Source organism: Sabethes cyaneus, chromosome 3 (assembly GCF_943734655.1).
Source record: "Sabethes cyaneus chromosome 3, idSabCyanKW18_F2, whole genome shotgun sequence".
NCBI lineage: Eukaryota > Metazoa > Arthropoda > Insecta > Diptera > Culicidae > Sabethes > Sabethes cyaneus.
The window spans coordinates 165,517,419-165,526,157 of NC_071355.1; positions in this window are offsets into that span (position 1 = coordinate 165,517,419).

Sequence of the window (8,739 nt, forward strand, 5' to 3'; positions counted from 1 at the left end):
CGTTCTTGTGTGTTAGTAGATATACATGGTTTCTTCGGCAAAGGCAAACAACTTTGCAAAGGAAATCACATTTCTATCTCTATCGAGTGCAGAGCTAGAGAGCATTTTCTTTAGAAATTCTTCAAAAATTAGTTTTTCATACTTAGGTTATGTTGGTTGCATTTTACTAGAACATGTAGTTCTAGGCGATTATTGAAGGACTTACACGTTTTTACAGGAGATTGCAAATCTCTAGGACTTTTCCTTTCAAAGTCCCTTTTGATCCCTTTTGATTCGTGAAGTTAAGGAAAAATAAAGCTTAAATAAGCTAATAGTTTGTAAGGAAAGGTCCTAGACATTTGCAATTTGTTGGAGACAAGCGGAACCCATACAAGTTTGTACTGGACTAAGCTTTAAGATGGAGTGCTGATTTCATAAATCTGCTTGCCCCATTTTACCCCATGGGCTCGTGAAGCTATGGAAATTTAAAGCTAAATTATATGCGATAACTTAGCAAGTAAAGGTCCAAGAGATTTACGGTCTTCTGCAAAGCGGTGTATTTTGAGTGCTTCAATGATTGCCTAGAACATTGTATTCTTGTAAAATGCAACTAACATAAGCTAAGTATGAAAAACCAATTTTTAAAGAAGTTTTAAAGAATATGCCCTATAGCTCAACACTCGATAAAGATAGAAATTTGATTTCTTCAGCAAAGTTGCTTGGTTTTATATTATTTACAACTTTCCCGAAGAAACTATGTCTATATTTCCTAATACAAAAAAAGTTATATTTTTATTTTCACTATAGTAAGCGATGACTAACTCTAGACAGTATTAGTTTAAGGGGGATATTCATACGAAGAAAAGTGCTGAAGACCATAAATGATAAAATGAAAGCAAAAGACACTAGGAAAAAAGTTCCACTTTTCGCCCTTTTGATTTACTGTGGCCTGGGATTAAATATTTTTTTGTTTTTAACCGATTTTTACATCTGTAATTTTGGCTAATTTTTTTTAAGGAGGCTTTTAAAGGCTTGAGTATAATTTTACTGCCTCTTTTTCTACAAAACATTACGAGCAACATTTTTACCGGATAACATTCGCCTCAACGAATAGTCTGTTACCGCTATATCAAAACGCCTTCAAACTTTGTTGTTGGCCTTTTGGCAGCCAAGGATATCCGCGGCGCTGCGCTGCTGGTTTCGCATGGCTGCATGCGGTCGTAGGAATAGCAACCCTCTGCATAGGATGCACACACTGAGTCACGCATCGGTGGGGGAGTGCCTAGCAGTGAAAGTTTGCTACCGGGGGCCAAACATTTCACGTCGCTTAGCCACAAGCCAACCCAATTGCGTACCGTACGCTCGAGTCCTTGTTGTGTTGTGGGGCCTGTCGGTATCCAGGATAACGCCGTAATTGACCAGTAGAGCCTTCGTACGCTCTGTTGCTTCCGTGAAATGTTACTCACCAAAGTTTTTGTTTTTAAAATTAAATCCTCCATTTATTGCAGCAAGCAAGCAATTCAAACAATTGTGGCTTACAGGATGAAAAAAAAATCGAACCAATAGTTGAATCACGGCACTCAAAACGTAGGAAGGGTCGTTTCTAACACAGTTTGTTGAGTAGGATGAGCTTAAAAGTATTCGTAGGAAGGAAAGATAAATAGCACGGAATTCATCGGATAGCCTGAACGATTAGAAAAACTTCGGATTAACAGGCAATATTAGGAATATAAGTTATCAAAACTAACTAAATAATAATTTTATTTAATAGGTACATATTAGAAACAAAGCTCAATCCGATGTTGACTTGGTCAATTGTAAAAGTTAGCTTTTCGTAACACTTTTTTGAGTAAAAGGCCAGACTACATTTCCTTCATAGTAGCAAATAAAAATTAATTTCAATCCGGCTCTAAGTAGAAAATATTTTCACGTTTACCAGTTAATCCCAGTGAATTTCCCTCGGCAGCACTAGAAGCTCCAGTTGTTTGCTTCATGCTTGCATTCCTACATGCTGAAATGAGTTTTGCAATTCAGATAGGCATTATCCGAGAAATGCAGCCGTATCTCGGGGCACTGTCTATCCCAAACCTAATCACAACTATGCACCAAACTGATAGTGCCAGTTTCATTTACTATCAGTATTACAACAAGCAAGGGATTGAACAAGGTTCGTGTTGGTGTTGACTGGACCAGTTTTACGAAGTACCCCGATCGAAAAATTTACCATTGCAACATGATACAGCAGTGCAAATGAATGTCCTTTTATCCAATTGCCTGCTATTTGTGGGATGGGCTCAATTGCAAAATAAATAAAACTATAAAACCAGTACCAATATCACCACATTCGAGCGGGGAAAAATGCCAGAGGACACAGGACTGCCCCCATTCGATGTGCAGGCAGAGTTTGAAACAGGTGTGCATACGGAAATATACACTAAGCTTTGCTATAACAACCGGTTTTATCAATATAATTACCAAATCCCTAGCGGCAGCGGTAATCGTCAATTTCTGTATCTTTCTGCAGTCCTCGTTTGGTCAACAGCTACGGAAAGTAGCATCAACGGCTTAAACGGTTTATACCTGGCAGGTATTCTGAAAACTGTTTTTCGTTTGGTTTACCTTTTTTTTAAATTTCTGTCTTCTCTCTATCAACTGTAATACTACCTACACTCAAAAAAATCGACACGTCGCATCCCCGTGAAAAATCATGTGAACTTCTGTCCAGCAATTTACGTGAGATTCATGTACTAGTTAATGGGAAAATTGATACAACTTACCGGGATCGCACGTAAACTGGTAAGTATGAGTGCGAGTTACCAACAATTCACACGAATGTTACATGAAAAGTGTGATGGATGAGAATTACCTATGTTTTCACGTAAACTTGACGTGCTGATTTTTTTGAGTGTAGGGTTGTGGCACTAGTTCTTCAGCCTGTTTCTATTTTGGGCCTCCGCACCCTAGGAGGAAAATTATCACTAATTCTTACCAATATACACTGCTATGGTTGCACATCAGTTTCGTGGTGATAAATTGGTTCTTCAGGTACAGATAACATGAAAACAGAGAAAACCTAATAATTAGAACCATGCCAAAAATACCATCCAATGCCCAAGTTGGGTTTCTGAAGTACGATGCTTATCTAATAAGCCGGCCATCCTGCGTTGCGCACTCGACAGAAAGCAATAAAACTAGAATTTAAAATTGCTGTAGTCAAATCCTTAGAGATATTAATGCTTAAAGGCTTTCTCTTTTAGGGCACCTCCTTCCACGTTGTTGACAAGAACCTTTCTTGGTGATAGGTAAAAGCAGCAAAGTCGGTTGACCGTCGGCAGTGAATATTCCTTAATTCAACCCTTTGCTCTGTCAAAGTGACAAGAACATGTACCAATTTGATTTTGTTGCACATTTAGGCCCCTTTTTGTCATTTAAACATTTTTCACTCGGCCAATACTTTTTTACATATAGTTTGACAGTACCTCCCTTAATTCTAAGTCCCAAACAAAAATGATGTACTCTGCTATCCTGAGTGTAGCGGATTTCTTACCTGCTTCACTGTTTAGAAACAAAACGAAGCTGTTACTGACTTACTTAGCTGGAATGCCGTTCTAAGACAATAAACAATGAATAATGACCAATGCCGTCCTAAGACAATAAACAAGGTTTCTCCAGTTTACTCGGTTGTGGGCTACCGCTCTTCAATTCCTTGGGCACCGAGTATACGCCGCCAGATCTGGCTCCCTGCTCCCTGATTTGAGGCAAACACCATCATTGCTGGCTAGTTGTCCGGTATTCTTGCAACATACCCCGCCCATCCTATCCGTCCAACTTTAGCCACCTTCTGAATACTGGGTTCGCCATAGATCTGTGCGAGTTCATGGTTCATACTCCGCTTCCATACTCTGTTCTCCTGTACGCCGCCGAAGATCATTCTTAGCACACGTCGTTCGAAAACTCCGAGCACTCGCAGGTCCTCCTCGAGCATTGTCCATGTTTCGTGCCCGTAGAGAACAACCGGTCTAATAAGCGTCTTTTACAGGGTGCACTTTGTACGGGGACTTAGTCTGCTCGACCGCAATTGCTTGTGAAGCCCATAGTAAGCACGACTTCTGCTGATAATACGCCTCCGAATCTCACGGCTGGTATCATTGTCCGCCGTTGCCAGTGAGCCAAGGAGGACAAATTCGTCGACTACATCAAACTCATCGCCGTTGATCAATATACTACTGCTCAAGCGGTATCGTTCGGCCTCGATTCCGCTGGCCAGCATGTACTTTGTTTTAGACGTATTTACCTTTAACCCAATCTTTTCTGCTTCGCGCTTTAGCCTGGTGTACTGTTCAGCCACCGCCACAGATGTTCTGCCGATAATATCCATGTCATCGGCAAAGCAGACGAATTGACTAGATTTGTTGAATATCGTGCCCCGCGTGTTGATATCCGCTCGGTTCATAACACCTTGTAGCGCTATGTTGAACAGCAGACATGAAAGACCATCACCTTGACGAAGCCCTCTGTGTGATTCGAATGAACTTGACAATCCACCCGAAATCCGAACACAACACTGTGTACCATCCATCGTAGATTTGATCAGTTTGATGAGCTTCCTGGGGAAGCTGCTACTTGCCGTTTCATTTATGCTCACGTTATAGCGTTGGTATAGAAAATAGCTTGGTGCCGGAGAGTTGGTTTCGCCACAAAGAAACCTTTCAAATAGAGCCCTTCAATATAAAGTACTAATTGATTGCCCGATCTTACCCCTTTTTCTCTCAGCCATTTTATTCATTTGAATGTGTCCCGGATCTCTAAATCGGCAACCACTGGCGGGGGCCACCAAGAATTTATCGCAGGATCTTACGCTCAGAAACACCAAAAGCTCGTCGGTCGCTCTCTTTCAGCATTCACGCTTCGCGACTGGAGAGCACCACCGGTAGAATTAGCGTCTTATGGAGCGCGAACTTTGTACGGAGTTGCAGGCTGTATACTTGGTAAATTCCGCAGCTCATATGCTTGCGCCACAATCCTTCCTCTAATATATCGCATCTGACTGAATCAGAATTGATCGCATCTAACTGAATCATACGACGCCTTGAAGGTTATAAGCAAATGGTGTGTTTCCAAGTATAATTCCCCGAATTTATCGAGGATTTGTCACAAGGTCGCAACATTTGGTCCGTCGTGGAGCGTCCTCTCGAAAAACGCACTAGTATTCGCCAACTAACGTTTCCTGCAACTGTTTCAGTCTATGAAGCAGCATGCGACAGAAAATTTTGTATGCAGAATTGGGGAGCGTAATTGATGCATTCGAGTCGATGTTCCTTATTGTAAACTAGTTGGGCGCAAATCTTACGATACGAAAAATATGAATGAATTACACAATATAAATAATCTATTTATATAAGAGGCTTATGTCTGTACCGATAACCGGGTCTCAGACAAGATGTCATAAGAGGCTTATCGGTAACTAAAAACAGGTCCCTGACAGTAATGAGATGTATTCTCAGTCACCTCACTGGTCGACTGTTGGCCTGCTCGATTGCTCAAGTGGTTGACCAGACTGCTCGACTGGACTGGTCGATTAGACTGCTCGATTTGATTGCTCGACCAGACTGCTTAACTGAACTGTTCGATTCGACTGCACAATTCAACTGCTTGATTGGACTGCTCGAGTGGAATACTCGAGTTAACTACTCGATTTGACTGCTTGACTGGATCTGCTCGACTAGACTGCTCGACTCAACTGTTCGATTCGACGCTCGACTCAACTGTTCGGTTCAACTGCTTGATTCCACAACTCGACTCAACTGCACAACCCGATTGCGCGATTCAACTGTTCGATTAGACTACTCGATTTGATTGCTCGGCTCAACTGACAGCTTGATTCAACGGCTCGAGTAGATTGCTCGACTTAACTGCTCGACTTAGGCCCTCAACCCGACTGCTCGACTGGACTACTCGACTGAACTGCTCGACTCAACTGTTCGACTTAACTGCTTGACCCGACTGCTCGACTAAACCATTCGATTCGACTGCTCGAGTCAAGTGCTTGACTCGACTACTTGTTTCAACTGCTCGACTAGACTACTCGACTTAATTGCTCGGTTTGACTGCTCGACTGGAATGCTTGACTCGACCACTCAATTCAATTGCTCTACTCGACTGCTCGATTTGACTGCTTGACTTGACTGTTCGATTCGACTGCTCGACCCAACTGCTTGACTCGATCAGGGATGGTTCGTTCACTTCAACTCAATATAGATTCATTTGATAGTACCGTCTCAGCCGAGCAAAATTTGTCAAAGTTGTGTGTAGGACATTTATAGAGCTAGTTATTTTCTAGAATTTCGCTGAACAATAGACGGTTCCGAGCTACTCACACAAAAGAGCTATATTGCCCGCCTATAGAATCAGCACAGTGGAGATAATGTTTTTATTCAGTTAAATAAAATTCAATACGACCATAAAAACTATTTCTGAATTCTGAACAGATATTTATATTTTTTTTTATATCGTAAGATTCGAGCTCAACTAGTTACAATATATAGTTCTAAGATGTACATAAAACAGTCTAGCCTGACACTGAAATAAATAGTTTTTATGCTCGCGTAGCGTTTTATTTAACTAAATGAAATATTATCTCCACTATGCTGATTCTATAGGTGGTCAAAAATCAAAATGGTTCTTTTGTGTGAGTAGCTTTGAACCGTCAATTTACTGCCATGAACCGATTCAAATGAGCGCCACGTTGATACGAGTAATCGAGTCAAGCAGTTCAGTCGTGCTGTCCAGTCGAGCAGTTGAGTCGAGCTGTCAAGTCTAGTAGTTAAATCGAGTATTATAGTCGAGCAGTTGATTCGAGCAGTCGGGTTTAGTAGTAAATCGAGCAGCCGATTCAAATAGTCGAATCGAGCAGTTAAGTCGAACTGTTGAATCGATAATTGATTCGAGCAGTTGAACCAAGTAGTCCAGGCGAACAATTTAATAGAGCAGTAGAGACGAGTAGTCTTATCGAGCAGTTTAATTGAGTAGTCTAGTCGAGTAGTTCAGTCGAGTCGAACAATTGAATCGAGCAATTGAGTCGAGTAGTCCAGCCAAGCATTAAATCAAGTAGTCTAGTCAAGCAGTGGAATCGAGCAGTCGGGTCGAGTAGTAAGTTGAGCTGGCGAGTCGAGTGGTTAAGTAGAGCAGTTTAGCTGAGTAGTTCAGTTGAATAGTTCAGTCGAGCAGTTGAGTCGAGCAGTCGAGTCGAGCAGTTCAGTCGAGTAGTCCAGTCAAGCAGTTGAATCGAGCAGTATAGTCGAGCTGTCAATCGGTCGAATCAAACAGTCGAACCGAACAGTTCAGTTGAGCAGTCCAGTTAAGCAATCAAATCGAGCAGTCTAGTCGACCAGCCCAGTCGAACAGGGTAGTCGACCAGTTAAGCAATCGAACAATCCAGAAGTCGACCAGTGAGTAACTGAGAATTGCTACGAAAGCATGATGTCCTATCAGGGGCCTGTTTTTAGTAACCAATAAGCCTTATATGGCGTCCTGTCAGAGACCAGGTTTTGGCTACAGACAAACCTCTTATATATAAGAAGATATTTAAGATAGATAAGCGGTTTCCAACCTTCCCTGGTTCGCGAACCCCCTGGCGAAATTCCCTATACTATTCTGCAGTGAACTAAATTTTGGACGAGCCGCGGGGGTTCGTGAACCCCCATTTGAGAAACGCAGAGATAAAAGATAGATAGATAGATAGATAGAAGATAGATTTCTGTATTGCGATAGAACTACGAAACTAAGCGAATAAAGTTGTTCTTTATAACCTGGAATCTTTTTCCTCTATGTTATATACAGAGATACCTCGATATAAAATAATTTATTATTTCAAAAAGCTGTCTTATATAGAAATTATCTTATATCGAAACATGATTTTATTCCATTTTTTTTGTAATAGCATCGCCAATTTTACTCCGTGTTGTGTGTTTACCTTTTTGTGAAATATTTATTATTGTTTGAGCTATTAGTTTTGTACAATTTTTAGCATTATTTTGAAATAATGGACATCTTCATGGCGCCGCTTTTGGAATGGAAAATTAGCTGTGGTGTCGTTACCAGCTATGTCAAAGGAATTTGTCTTATATCGAGGTTAAAATTGTCTTATTTCGAATTGTCTTATATCAAGCTTGTTTTATAACGAGGTTGTCCTATATCGAGGTATCTCTGTATGCTCTATTACATGATATTACATCAGAATTAAAAACTGTTGGACATGAAAGCCTTCAGAGAGCGCTAAAATAATAACTAAAATACGATGACAATGAAAAAATATCGAATGTACATCAGAAACACATCAGAAACACGACGAAAGAACGATGAAAACACATGAAAAGATAACATTTTTGCTAACTTGACAACAAACAGGGCGTAGATTACAAAAACGAAGAAAAGGCAATGAAAAGTGGTCAAAAACGCAACAAAAACGGCAAGAAGATGCTGAAAACTAGAATCCAAAATGCCAATATGAATATGGAAAGATCGTAAAAAGACCATGAAAACTCCACAAATATACGACAGAGGCAGATATAAGGCAATATAGAGATGACAAACAAAACAGCGTAAAGGCACCGAACAGGCAACGATAATATGACGAATAGACAACGATAAGCCAACGAAATGACAGCATATAAACGACAAAAACACGACGAACAGGTAGTGAAAAGACAGACAAAAGACGTTGGAAACATTACAAAGAAGTATTCCATTTTACTCATTCTC